Here is a 14630-nt window from a genome sequence, read left to right as displayed (position 1 = left end):
ATTGTGTGAAGCAGTTTAGTTTTTTTTTTTTTTAGATATTCCTTTGATATGTCTGAAGAGAGATGGGATGAGAATTTTGCCACGGTTTTTTTACATCAAGGAATGGCTAAGTTGGCTGCCAACTAGTAAAGATTGAAGATAATTGTTGGTAAAATTGAAATCTGACATGTTACGAAACCTAATGAGGCATTTCCAGAATATCATTCAGTACAAGTCCTTGATTTCTGTTAAGAAATCAAGTATATGAGTGGATAACTGTTATGAATTCTTTAACAAGTCCAGAGAACATGTCAGATTACAATTTTCCCAAAAAACTATCTTCAATCATTATCTTAAATTGGGGGGTGCTTAAGGGTCAAGGCTGGATAACTGGGTAGGAATGCAGAGAACCAACCAGGGCTTCTGACCAAACGTCCAGTCCCTACTTTTCATGTTGCACTTTGTTAAGTATCTACCTGGATACTGAATGAATAAAGATGGGCTGAAAATTTGGGATTTAGCTAAACAAACTGTATTATTTTGGGCATTAAATACTGCAAAATCATTGTACATCATGACAGAATTTCAAGCCAGCTGTATTGTTGCCTGATTAAACAAGTCTGTTTTTTGTCAGGGAACTGCAGATAGGGTTTTGTTTCAACAATTGACAGCAAAAAGTTGCTTGTTGGAACAAATCCCACAACATATCCCAAGAGTTCATGATTGTACCATCAACATAAGAAGCATCAGTAGAAAAGAAATGAAAATAGCAGAAGAAATGTAACGTGCCATATCAACATAATAGGTTTTCATGAAACAAAGATGAAAACAGGCAAGATTTTTAAAGCAATAAATAAAATGTTGTATTCAGGAAATAAAGAGTAGCTTTAGTAATCAACATGAAATATGAGGATAGTCTTCTTGAATTGCAGGAAATATCAAGTAGAGTAATGTGGACTAATATCAGAATAGGGAACTGGAAAAGGAGACTTGTTAGTATGGTCCCACAGAAGGTTCTATTAAAGATTTTTTCTTTTAATATGGGGAGAAGATGCAAGAAATAAATCTCATTGACTGTGCTATTGTTGAAAGTAATGTTATCCTGCTGGTTCAGGACATGAGTATACAGAGGATTTGAAATTGGAATTGATAGTTTGATAGGATAAAATTGAATTTCTTATTGAAAAGAAGAGTGTGTAAGAAAGTTTTAAAACAATTCAAAGTTGAGAAACTTTTAGGGTGAACTATAGACTGAAATACACAAACATTATTCAAGAAAAAATGAAATAGTTTAAAAACAAGAACCAAACCTTTGTGATTTGGTAGCAAACCTTGAAGAAAACATTGATGCAGCCAGAGAGGCATGTGATGAAGTTGTCGGCAAGGATAAGAAAATCAGAACCTTGATGGACTCAGGAAGTTAGAGGCAGTGAAGGAAAAGAAGGTATATCAAAAGTTCCTGGCAAGTACTCTGGCGCTTTTAGAGAATACAGAAAAGATGTGAGAAAGTGAAGCACTGTGTAAAAGTATCTAAACAATTCATGTGAAGACTTTGGTAAGAACATAGATAATGAATATCAGGAAGGTAATAAAACATTCTTGGGCTATTGAAAAAGGTCAGAAATGGAGAAAGGAGTACTGTAAAAAAAGAATCGGAAGATAAAGGTGGCATGAAAAATGAAGAAATTCTGAAGTAATTACTTTGAAAGGTTGCAAAATGAAATAAGCCATGAGTACATACATAGTGGTAGAAAACACTGCAAGAATACAATCAGGAATACATATCAATGTTTGAAGTAGAAAAAGTTATCCTATCAAAAACCTGATGGAAAGGCAGTAGATGATATTTGACCAGAAATGTTCAAATATGGAGGTATAAAAGTTTTACAGTGGCTATACTTCATAATATTAGGAGGCCTCATCAGAGGACTGCATTCCAGATAGAGTAGCTCCTGCAGTGCCCAGCTATAAAAAGGGAAATAAAACTTAATATGAGAATTGCATGAGGAATTTCTCTGGTAAGATTTATGTAAGTATACTTGAAAAGGCTAACAAAAATTGTGTAGGAAGCTTGGAGAAGAACAAGCTGGGTTCAGGCCAAATAGAGGTTGTCAGGCAGGAACAGATTTTCACTTCTCAACAAATAATTGAGAAATCATGGAAATATAAGAAGGATCTGTATTAAAGTTTTGTATAGCTTGAAAAGATATATGACAAGGTGCCGAGAGAAAAGCTGTTAAAAACATTAATGTAAATGTTTGGAACAGGACCATTTTATCAAGCAATACATAGTCTATATTTGAATTAAGTCAACAGTTATGATTGAAGGAAGTACAGGAAGATGTTAAATCAGGAAATGAGCATGCATGTTATCTCTACTGTTATTCATCATCTATATGGATCACATTGTGAAAGAAAGTGGTACTAAACCAGATATGAGATGTTAATCTCAGCTCTTTATGCTGATGATGATATACTTATGAATAAACCTGGTACAAGTCTGCAGAATTCACTGACTAATCTAATTAACTGCAGTAATAATTTTCACATGGAGTTCAGCAGTCAAAAGATACATTGAAATAGGCAGAAACTTTGGAAACATCAACTGCATTCTGAAAGGGGAACCTGTAGTACAAGTAAAACATTCCACCTCTTTTGGCACAATTTTTAATGAAGATGGCAAATTAAATATGGTAATAGACAATGGAACAAAGAAAGCTGTTTTTGTTGGGGAGCAATTTGAATAAATTTATAAGGAGTAAGAGAGAAATTAGTCAAAACACCAAGCTAGCTATACACAAAATGGTGTTTAAGTCAATTTTAACATATGGATCTAAGAGCTGGGTTAGAAATAAAGCAATGGATCAGACTGGAGACCAGAGATATGATAGTTCTGAGAAAGATTAGAGGTGTGAACAATGGCATCAATGGCAGTATCACATTAAAAATGACAATATTAGCAGAAAAAAAAACTTGACATTGTTAGCATTTAGGAATGTGTTAGGATAGTTAATCTCAGGTAGTATGGTCACTTAAACAAAATGAAAAAGGAAAGGTTAGCAAAACAAATGTTTGCCAGGATGGTAGAAAAAAGATCCATAGGTAGACGATGATCTAGGTGGATTGATACAGTGAGAAGTTCCTTAGAAAACCAGATTTGAAAATATTGGAGTCTTGATAGATATGGATTAATTTGGAGTAAAATTGTTGACAGGAAGTTAGTATTATGTCACTTTTTCATGTAGTTCTATCATAATATCCTGTTTCACTCTCTCTCTCTCTCTCCCTGAGGATATATGTTAAGAATTTGATCATATTTTGCTGGTACACAACTGAAGCATGCCACATAGCTCTGCATTCTTGTTAGCATGAATTTTCCCCCTTGCAGTGATTTTTCAGCATCTGAACAACTGTATAGTCATCTATTTTTGTGCTTTTGATGTTGCATTTTAATAAACTCTGAAAAAGTCACCATTTATGGGTGAGCAAAACTGCTACAAGTTTTAAAATTTTTTGCAATGCCTAATAAAAAATAATCCTTTTTAATCCTCATTTATTTAGTCATACAAAAACTGAATTCTGTTGTAATATAAAAAATATTAAAGGAATTTTATACAAAGTGGCTGTAAGTCATGGAGTGATATAACTTTTTTTTATTAATTTTATCAGTTATTCTAAGGAACACTTGGGAAATTCATCTTGAAAAAGTTCAAAACCCAACAACAAATCAAAAGTTTGATTTTATTTTGAAAATCAGCATTCGATTATTTGATTTATTATTCTTCACAAATAATTTTACTAGGATCTGCAGTTAATTAGCCATCACATTCTCCAGATATGATGGCTCTTCCTGTGGGATTACCTGAAGGGAAAGAGGTATGTGAATAAGTCTCATACAATTCAACAGCTGAAGGAGAACATTTGTGCAGAAATTAGGATGCTACAGCCAGAAACATTAACAGCTGTCATGAAAAAGGGTCTAAGGGTCTGTCTTTGTGAAGCCAAAAATTGAAGGCATTTACACGATGTAGTTTTTCACAACAAAAAATCTCCAGCTGTATTTCATCATAACAAAAAAAAAAAAAATTAAATGTTTCCCCTTGGTGACTTATGGGCTGCCCTGTATATTATGCTTGTAGCTTGCAATGTCAGCTGCTGTTATTATGAACTCCAGATAGTTTTCATATCATTCCACATTTTCACCTATTGGAGGGCCATAAGTTTGCATGATAAAGAATACATTTGTGTTTGTATTATTAAAAGAAATTTTGTAGAGCTAAGGCAGTCATATTTTAATACAATATTGTCTGTTTTGCAAACTGGTTTATTGATTTTAATTAAGCTAACAACACAAGGTATCAGAGAATACTGCAAATAGTTGTCATTTTATGGGTATATTGATGATTTTATAAGTTTAGAGGAAGGTGTAAGTTTGTAAATATTCTTCTGTTTATATTTTAAATAATTTTTGGGATCAGTTAAGGATAACCATAGTTGCCGGGGGGGGGTGGAGACCCTTTCTGAAGACACGACACTCAGGGCTACCCTAGGCGCCAGGGGGCAGAACTCCCTTTTGAATCTTCAAAATTCGAGTCATCAGAATTGAAGAAGAACTGGCCTACCAGTCCGGAACTATAAATATTATAATAATACTAGGGGGCTACATCCCCTAGTATTATTGAAATATTTATTGTATTTATATTCAATACAAAACATACACAGCGAATATTGCAAAAATCAAATGCAAATATTACATTCTTAGCCTCTTACATACACATTTGACATGCCACACATTATCTCATATTTTTATATAGATATATTGTTATTGTACATTTGCAGTACAAGCACATGTAACATAAAACAATTCGTAATAAAGAAAGAATTAAAAACATAAAAGAAGTTTAATAACAATTTAATGTGATGGATGTGTTTCAATACTGCTACACAAAAAAGTCAATATCAGGTGAAATATTTGAAACTTCAATTCTTAGATTTCTTAAGTATAAAGAGCTAATAAGCTTCATTTCGGCAATGAAAACATTACTAAAATTAAGGGGATATTAAATCCCACATAGTTTTAAAACCGAATAAGAAACTCAACGATAGGAATCAGAGTTTCTTGCCGAATATAGTGAACTATAAAGTATCGGCGAACACTAGCGTTAGCCAATGCAAGTGGTCCTAGTACATAGTACAGTCTCGGGCAACTCGTTGCAAAGGTGTGTAAAGTTCAGATCGCTATTCTTAGGTATTTTCCATAATGTAAAAACACATTTCCTAGGAAAAGTATGCTGTATTACATTATGGAGGGAGGTCACTACCCAGACCGGTTTCAGCCTTTTTTGAGGCCTCATCAGTGAGTAGCTAGACCTATTTACCAAAGTGTATAGCGAAAAGAACTTATATACTCTGCGAACAAGTTTTCCAAGTAGGTGCAACCATTAAGTTACTTAAGTATAAAGAGCTAATAAGCTTCATTTCGGCAATGAAAACATTACTAAAATTAAGGGGATATTAAATCCCACATAGTTTTAAAACCGAATAAGAAACTCAACGATAGGAATCAGAGTTTCTTGCCGAATATAGTGAACTATAAAGTATCGGCGAACACTAGCGTTAGCCAATGCAAGTGGTCCTAGTAGATTTCTGCTTTGAAATGAAACATATGAATAAGCATATATTCATTAAGCGTCAAAATACGCAGGAAGCAAAATTTGTGAACCCGCACCAATGTGTGATTTTTTTTTCCATTAAAATATAAAAAATAACAAAAAAAAAATAAAAATTAAACACTTTTCTTTTAAGATAAAAAAAAAAAAATCTACTTGGTCTTAAAACATTTAAAACTTGTTTTCATTATTTCACGGGGCCCCCTCAACAAAACCTATGGCCCCAAGGGGGCCGTGGCCCACAGTTTGGGAAGCTCTGCTCTATTCCAATCAGCAGGAATACAATCAGGAGAAATTATGAACTTTTGATGGAAAAAAAACATCAGGAATTTTAAATATCGAAATGCAGCTAGAGAAGAAAATTGTTGAAGAGAAACTGAGGATGAGCTGGGTTCAGACAAAGTAGGGGCTGTCAACATCATATTTTTAATTTGAGATAGTCAGAATATTATGAGATATTCTAAGTCTACATAGAACCAAGGTTTTTACCATAATGTCTTGATGCATTTATGCTGTATTAATGTCCCCCCCCCCCCCCCCTTCTGCCTTGCCTTAATCTTTATCACACATATGGCTGGCTTTAATTCTGATTGCCACCAGCCATATGTCTGACTTATCCAGTCCCTTACGCTCTTCATTCTGGCAAAATTTATTATTATTATTATTTTTTAGACTGCACTTTTGAGAGTGAGGGATTGGAATGTGGACTAATGACAATGCAGGGACTTGTAACCTTAACTGAAATTTCTCATTTTCTTATTCAACACTAGGTTAGTCATGGCAGTTTTCTACTGGCACACAGGTCTGCAATTTTTTTGGAGATAGTGTATCGACAAGTTTCAGATCAGCATGTTGTTTAAGAGTCATTCATTCTAACTGAAATGCATGTACAATTGAAACAATTAGTTATAGCTACACTTCCATAGCCTTTCTAAATCTTGATTAAAAGCTATTATAGGGCTAAAGCATTACGCTAATGAGGAATGAAGGATGCTCTCGGACAATTTGAGGCTAACCTTCTGACATATTATACACTACTAAGATAATAACTTATTGCATACCTTTTCACAGTTACTTATATCCATATCACAAGAGTAGCAACTTATCACAGTTACTTATAGATCTTCCTTTACAAACAGTCTTTTGTACTCAATGAAAGTTCAGTTAGGATATCTCGTTCTTCTGTCTTGATTATGATGCTTCTCTTACTCACCAGAATGTAATGCATTTCCTCCTTTATGGTAGTTTGATGTGAATTATGAGTGATGTCGCCTTTTTCTCAGTAGTCGACGGCTGAAAGCCTTGCTATCGGGATAATTCCTGAGGAGATCTGGACTACATCAGCAAGGCCTCTCCTTTGGTTCCTGGCCACAGGTGCCGGTGGTCTCCGAGAGCCAGGCAACTTCTGAACCCTGGGTACTCCCTTTCCTACTCACCAGGTCGCTTAAATATACTTTTCCTTTCTTTGTTTTTACTTTTGCCTTTTTCACACTTGCCCTCAGGCGTGTTGACGTGACTTTCGCACTCCTTTTCCAAAGTCTTTGTTTTTGATGCTCTCTAACCTTCAGAAGTCTCTGACTTTTCCTTTCAGGACTTTCCTTTTGTTCTTCATTAATCCAGGCAACCTTTCTGCTGACTCATTACTTAACAAAGAACTGTTTTTTTTCTATTGTGTTGAGCACAATTGTTTTACAAATAATATCAAAACCATACATATATATTATAATTGTTTTTTTTTTCATATATACTTTACATCAATTTTATATTACATCTTATGTATTTTCCTGACTTTAACACCCTTGTAAAACCAAGCATAATAAGTTATAGAATAGCTTATCGTGTGAGATTTTACAACAAAATAATAAAATACTAGTATTGCACCTGCAGATGGCAATTTATCTTATGCTGATTTACATAATTTTATTATTATTTTCTTAATAGAATTACTCAAAAGTGAACCCATGAACTAGTTCTGTGAAGGATAGCTGCATATAACATGTCTTTTGTATAGAAAAGTGGAGTCATTTTCAAAATACATGTGTATTCGATAACTGAAACATGTCACCTAAATTAGTTTAGACAAAAAAAAAAAAAATCGCATCTGGATGGATGTCTAAATGCACAGAACAGAAAAATAGTGAACAGTTAGAAGAATAAATATTCTTAAATATTGTGCCCTTTCTCCTTAACTATTCTTAAATATTTTATTCTCCCTAATAACTATTCTAACTATTAATGAAATAGTTAATAGGAATATGTAAATAGTTAACTATAAATATTAGTTGGATATAACTATTTTTCCTAAATATTCTTTAATATGGTGCTTTCTCCCTAACCATCCTATCCCAGTTCTGTAACAATTAATATTCTGTCTACAGAGCCTGTAGTAAGAAAGAATATTAATAACTTTATATATATATAACATTAAATACAAATTTTCAGAAAGCTAAATATAATCGAAATATTAAATATATAAAATTTTTTTTTAAAAAATATTTCTTATGGGAATATTTTTAAAAATTTTTTTTCTGCGATGAATAGTCTCCATGATGAATTGTCTGGGCATGGGGTTAATGGCATATTATGCTGAGCATTATATATTCTATATTTAATTTATAAGTCAGTGGTTAAACCTTAAGTTAAGGAAAATGGTTGCTATTACAAATATGGTATGAAAATTAACAGTAAAAAAAACAAAACTATGAAATAGGAATGTTGAAAACATCAGCTGCATTCTCAATAGCAACAACCAATAGGATGAGTAAAATTTCTGTAAAGGCATATTATTTTGAGAAGATAGCTAATTAAATTTGAAAATGGACATTAGAATAAGCAAAATTGACATATTAGAGCAGTTCAATAAATTTTTATGGAAAAAGAGAGAAGTTAACCTAAACACTAAATAGCAATATACAAGACAGTATTGAAACTAGTTTTAGCTCATGGATTTGAAAGTTGTAGAAATAAAAAACACTGTTGAAGAATTGCAATCACAGATATGAAAAAAGCTATCAGTAAAAGCTAACTTTTACTGCTGACTTTGTCATGTGTTAGCTGTCATCAGATGAAGACTAGAGATGATTATTGAAAAAATTGAAATCAGATGTTAAAAAATTTAATGAAAGATTTCCAAATGTCATTTAATATCTCATGCCCCCAAAATTTTGAAGTTGTGTAGAAATATAGCTTCAGAATTTTAGGGATCTCTCCAGAAAAGGTCACACACAATCACCAATTCTTCTATTTATTTTAATTTCCTTTTTATTTGGGCTGCTTTGAATTAGTGGACAGGGGATTTTTAAAATCTATTCTATTGTGGTCATAAGTCATACCATTTTGTTCTGGATTAATTTACATATGTTATAAAACATATGTAAATAGGGATCTCTTATATATAATAAAACATATAATAAAATAAATAAAAATGATTACGTAATTTTAGCAGGAGACTTAAATGCAAGAATTGGAAACAGGAAAATTAATAATAATATAGGAATACATGGAGAACATACTCTAAACAGGAATGGTAAAAAATTGATTGACTTTGTAGTTTATAATAACCTAAAAATAATAAATTCTTTTTATAAACATAAAGACATGCATAAATATACTTGGGCAGCAAGAGGATGGAAATCAATATCATCATCATCAAATTCCTGCCATGTACCTTCAAGGGGTGTGCAGGATATGATAGTACTACATGAAAAAAAATTACATCATTATTAATTTCCTATCTACAATTCTCCAAATCGGTCTGTTACTTGTCAAGACTCCAACATTATCAGATCTTATATTTCTGTCGTCTAAGGCGCTTTGTACCGTATCAATCAACCTAGATTTTGGTCTTCCTCTGGGTCGTTTTGCTGCCAACCTGGCAGAGAACACTTGTTTTGCTAATCTTTCCTAGCCTATTCTGTTTAAGTGACCATACCACCTGAGATTAGCTCTGCTAATGCATTCCTGGATGCTGACAATGTCAAGTTCTTTCCTAATATCCTCGTTTTTAATATTATATTGCCATTGATGTCATCTGTTCATGCCTATAATCTTTCTCAGGACTCTCATATCTGTGGTCTCTAGTCTTTGGTCAAGTGTTTTACTTCTGACCCAGCTCTCAGATCCATAAGTTAAAACTGGTTTGAACACTGTCTTGTATACAGCTAATTTAGTGTTTCGACTAATTTCTCTCTTATTCCATTTGAATTTATTCAATTGACTTTCCACCATACCAGCTTTGCTGATTCTGTTGTCTATTTCTATATTTAATTTACCATCTTCACTAAAAATCATGCCTAAATAACTGAAATGTTTTACTTGTTCCACAGGTTCTCCATTCACAACACAGTTGACATTTTCAATGATTCTGCCTATTTTCATTGTCTTTGTCTTTTTATTGCTGACTTTCATACCATATCTATTAAAACAGTTATTCAATTTAGTCAGGGAATCTTGTAGCGTATTTATTTAGAAGTATAACATCATCTGCATAAAGCAAAGAGCTACATTAACATCTCCAATTTTGATATCATGTTTAATACCACTTTCCTTCATAATGTGATCCATATAGATAATAACAGAGGGGATAATGTACATCCTTGTCTCCCACCAGATTTAACATTAAACCATCTTCCTGTACTTCCTTCATTTCTAACTACTGACTTACAACTCAAATAAAGACTAAGTATTGCTTGATATGATGCCCCATTGACACCATATAACTGCAGCGTATTGAATAGCTCCTCTCTTGGCACCTTGTCATATGCCTTTTCCAAATCGACAAAATTTAAATACAGATCTTTGTTATATTCCCATGCTTTCTCGACTATTTGTCGTAAAGTGAAGATCTGATCCTGACAGCCTCTATTTGGCCTGAATCCAGCTTTTCTTCCACAATTCCTCTCAACCATTTCTCAAGTATACTTGCATAGATCTTGCCAGGAACACTCAGTAGGGAAATACCTCTGTAATTCTCACATGCAGTTTTATTTCCCTTTTTATATATGGGTACTATGAGAGCTCAACTCCAGTCATCGGGAATTCGTCCCTCTGTCCAGGCTTTCTGAACTATGCAGTGCAGACACTGTAAGACTCTTATACCACCATACTTCAGCATTTCTGGTCGAATATAATATACTCCTGCTGCCTTTCCACATTTCAAGCCTTTGATGGCTTTTCTACTTCAAGTATGGATATGTATTCCTGACTGCATGCTTGGTCAGTGTTTTTTACCACTGTGCTTTCATCACTGCTTGTTTCATTTAGCAGTTTTTCAAAGTAATTACTCCATATTTCAAGGATATCCTTTTCTCCCGTTTTCATGTCACCTTTATCATCTCTAACTCCTTTTACAGCAATTTCTCCATTCCTTTTCTCAATTCCTAAGCTTCTTCAACAACCTCCAGAATATTTTGCCACCTTCTTGATATTTATTTTCTATATTCTTCCCAAAGTCCTCCCATGACTTTTATTTAGCTAGTTTTACACAGTGTTTAGCATTCTTGCATTTGTCTCTGTATTCTCTAAGAGCACATGCTGACTTATTTGACAGGAACTTTTGATATGCTTTCTTCTTTTCCTTCACTGCCTCTTTAACTTCCTGTGTCCACCAGGCAGTTCTGATTTTTTTATCCTTACAGACAACCTCACCTCATGCATCTCTGACAGAATCAATCAATGTTTTCTTCAGAGTTTGCCACTGAATCTCCAATGTTTGATTCCTGTTCTCAAACTTTCATTTTTTCTTCAATAATCTTTGTGTATTTTAGTCTACAGTTCACATCTGAGAGCTACTCAACTTTTATTCGCTTTAAAACTTTCTTACATATCATTCTTTTCAATATGAAATTCAATTTTATCCTGCTCAAGACTAAATAGTGATCACTTCCAATTTCAAATCCTCTGTACACGCTGGTGTCCTGCACAAGGGAGAAAACATCACTATCAACAATAACATAGTCAATGACACTTTTCTTATTTCTAGCCTCTTCTCTCCATGTGAATTTGTGCACATTTTTATGTTGGAACATGGTGTTAGTAATAACCTGACCATGTCCTGAGCAGAAATCCAACAGATATTTGCCATTATTATTAGCTTTGCTCTTTTCTCCAAATTTTCCAAAAATATTTTTGTCTCACAATCATTTCCTACTCTGCTATTTAGATCCCCAACAAGGACCAACTTTTCCTTTTTCATTGTGTCAGTTGCTTTTTCTAAAGCCTCAAAAAATTCCTCCACTTCTACCTTAGTAGAACCTTCTGTATGACTATAGGCACAAATAAGTTTCATTGTCCAGTTCCCCATTCTCATATTTGCCCACATTACTCTACTTGAGACTGACTGCCATTCAAGAAGATTAGCCTCGTATTTTGTGTTGAACACTATGGCTACTCCTTCTTTTCCTTGATTGTCATTGCCTGAATATAACATTTTGTATTTATTGCTCAGAAAGATCTCACCAGTTTTGGTCTTTTTTGTTTCAGTCACCCCTATTATGTCGATCTGGTACTTATCTAATTCCTCAGCTAGCTCCATTTCTTTGCCATTCAGGCTTCTTACATTGATAGTACCGATCTTTAACTCTGGTGATGTTGAGTTGGGGTTTGTTTTCAGATTTGTTCCAGTAGCTGACTTTTCGCTGTTCACCCTGGTTCCCTGGCGAAAACAACGGGGGCCTTGTTTAACCGGGCGACGCCCCATCCGGCATGAAATTTTGTCATGTTGTACCATCATTTTTTATTTTGGTTTAACCAATAAGAATACAATTTGGTCGGCTAAATCCCAAATTGCCAGTCCATCCTCGTTCGTTCAGTATCAAAGTAGATACCCAACAGGGTGCACCACGAGAAGGTGAGGATTGGACATTAGGTCAGAAACCCTGGTCGGTTCTCCGCATTCCTTTAAAGGCTGTGTGGAGGTCTCCTCTCAGTTATACAGCTTTGACCCTTAAGCACCCTGGAAATCAATATTAGATTACTTTATACTAAATGAAAAGACATCAAAATTTTCACTAGATGTTAGAGTTCACAGAGGATATGAAATAAGCAGTGACCACTTCCTTGTTAAAATAAAATTAAGATTACCACCTAAATGGCTACAAGTAACAAGAACAGAAAGAAAAATTGAAACCTTTGAAATTGAAATTTAAATGCAGCAGCAAATGAAAGCTTAGGAAAGACCAAAAAATTCAATAAAAGGAAAAAAACTGAAGATCTGGGATGATACAATGAAAGAAATAATCAAAAAGAAAAAAGAAGCCTATCACAAATGGTTAAGCAGTAAAAGATTAGTAGATGAAATAGAATATAAAAGAATGAGAGCCATAGCTAAAAGAGAAGTCAGAAAAAGACATAGAGAATCATGGAACAAATTTTGTTTCTAATTTAGAACATGATTTATATAAAATAAGACCCAAAGTATATAAAATTTTGAAACACTTAAATGCAGGTACCAAAGAAAACATAAAATTAAATGCTGAATTGAAATTGGAAGAATTTCTAAATTACTACATAGAATTATGGACAGACAAATATTTTAAAAAAAGACAACTGGCAAACAATTAATGAAAATGAAAAGGAAATAACTAAAGAAGAATTAGAAATCATCCTGAAAGAAACAAGAAACGGAAAATCACCTGGAGAAGATAAGCTAGGTTCAGAACTATATAAATATGCAGGAACAAGATTCAAAGAAAGACTCTTATTATTTTTAAATAAAATTTATTCAATTGGTATCCCTCCAATAGAATAGAAAAAAGCAATTGTGAGTCCTATCTTTAAAAAAGGTAATAGAGATGACCCTAAAAACATAGAAGTGTCAGTATACTAAATTCATGTTACAAAATATATAGCAGAATCTTAAATAGCAAACTAATGAAATATTCTGATACTTTATTTTAGAAGTACAGAATGGATTTAGAAAAGGACGATCATGTATAGACCTGGCCTTTTGCCTAAAATTAAGAATAGAGAAAAGAAGAGAATACAATTTAGAAACACATATTGCATTTATTGACTTTGAAAAAGCATTTGACAAAGTTAAAAGAAACATATTATTTAACGTATTAAAAGAAAGACAAATACCAAGTAATATCCTCAAAGCTATCACAAGTATATATGAAAATAATCAAATACAAATAAGATTAAATCAAGAGCTATTATATATGAGAGAGATAAACCAAGGTGTCCGACAGGGATGTCCCCTCTCAGCAACTCTTTTTAATATCTACTTAAATGGAATAAAAATTTACATCAAGGAATTAAACTTTCTCCTACAGTAAACTTAAACAGTCTCCTCTTTGCCGACAACCAAATAATTACATATTCTGAAGATAAACTACAGAAAGCTATTTTAGATCTAAATGAGATATTCAAAGATTATGGTATGATAATATCAGCAGAAAAATCAAAAACTATGCCCTTTAAAGGACAAGATCCAGCAAGAACTAAAATAGTGATAGATAACAAGATCTTTTTTCATTTAACTTAATTCATTTAATTACCTAGGATGTACGATCACATATGAAAAAAGATATAAACATAAAAATTACAAAACGTTTAAAAATAACAGGTGTAACTCTATATTTAAACCAAACCTAGTTCAAAAACCAGCCAGACTAAAAGTATAGAATACATCTAGCCCTACCAGTCTTAATGTATGGAAACGAAATCTGGACAATAAAACAAAAAGACAAAGATTAACAACAGCAGAAATGAAGTTTATGAGGAAAAATGCAAAGTATACCCTATTTGATCACAAAAGAAATTATGAAAGAATTAAACCAAGAACCAGTAATAGAAAAAAATTTAAAAATATAAACATAATTGGATAGAACGTTCAAAGAATGAAAACAGAAAGATTACCAATACAAGCCTTAAAATACAAGCCATTAAGGAAAAGAAAACCAGGACGTCCTCTTAAAAGATTCAACGATGACTTCTAAGGCCGGAACGGCCATGCTAGGCCGAAATCCTTGATATGCATGA

At 33.2% G+C, this 14630-nt stretch overlaps 1 protein-coding gene across 2 annotated transcripts in view; it reads left to right on the top strand.

Annotated features, from left to right (window-relative positions):
• The window catches only part of Mfe2 (peroxisomal Multifunctional enzyme type 2), a 668623-nt gene that overhangs the window by 35044 nt on the left and 618949 nt on the right, over window positions 1-14630 (top strand). The gene's annotated exons all lie outside the window — the stretch shown is intronic.

The sequence above is a fragment of the Typopeltis vanoorti genome, chromosome 3, assembly GCF_054136105.1.
Source record: "Typopeltis vanoorti isolate ZY-2024b chromosome 3, IOZ_Tvanoo_1.0, whole genome shotgun sequence".
Lineage (NCBI taxonomy): Eukaryota > Metazoa > Arthropoda > Arachnida > Uropygi > Thelyphonidae > Typopeltis > Typopeltis vanoorti.
This window is presented reverse-complemented; position numbering and strand designations above follow the sequence as displayed.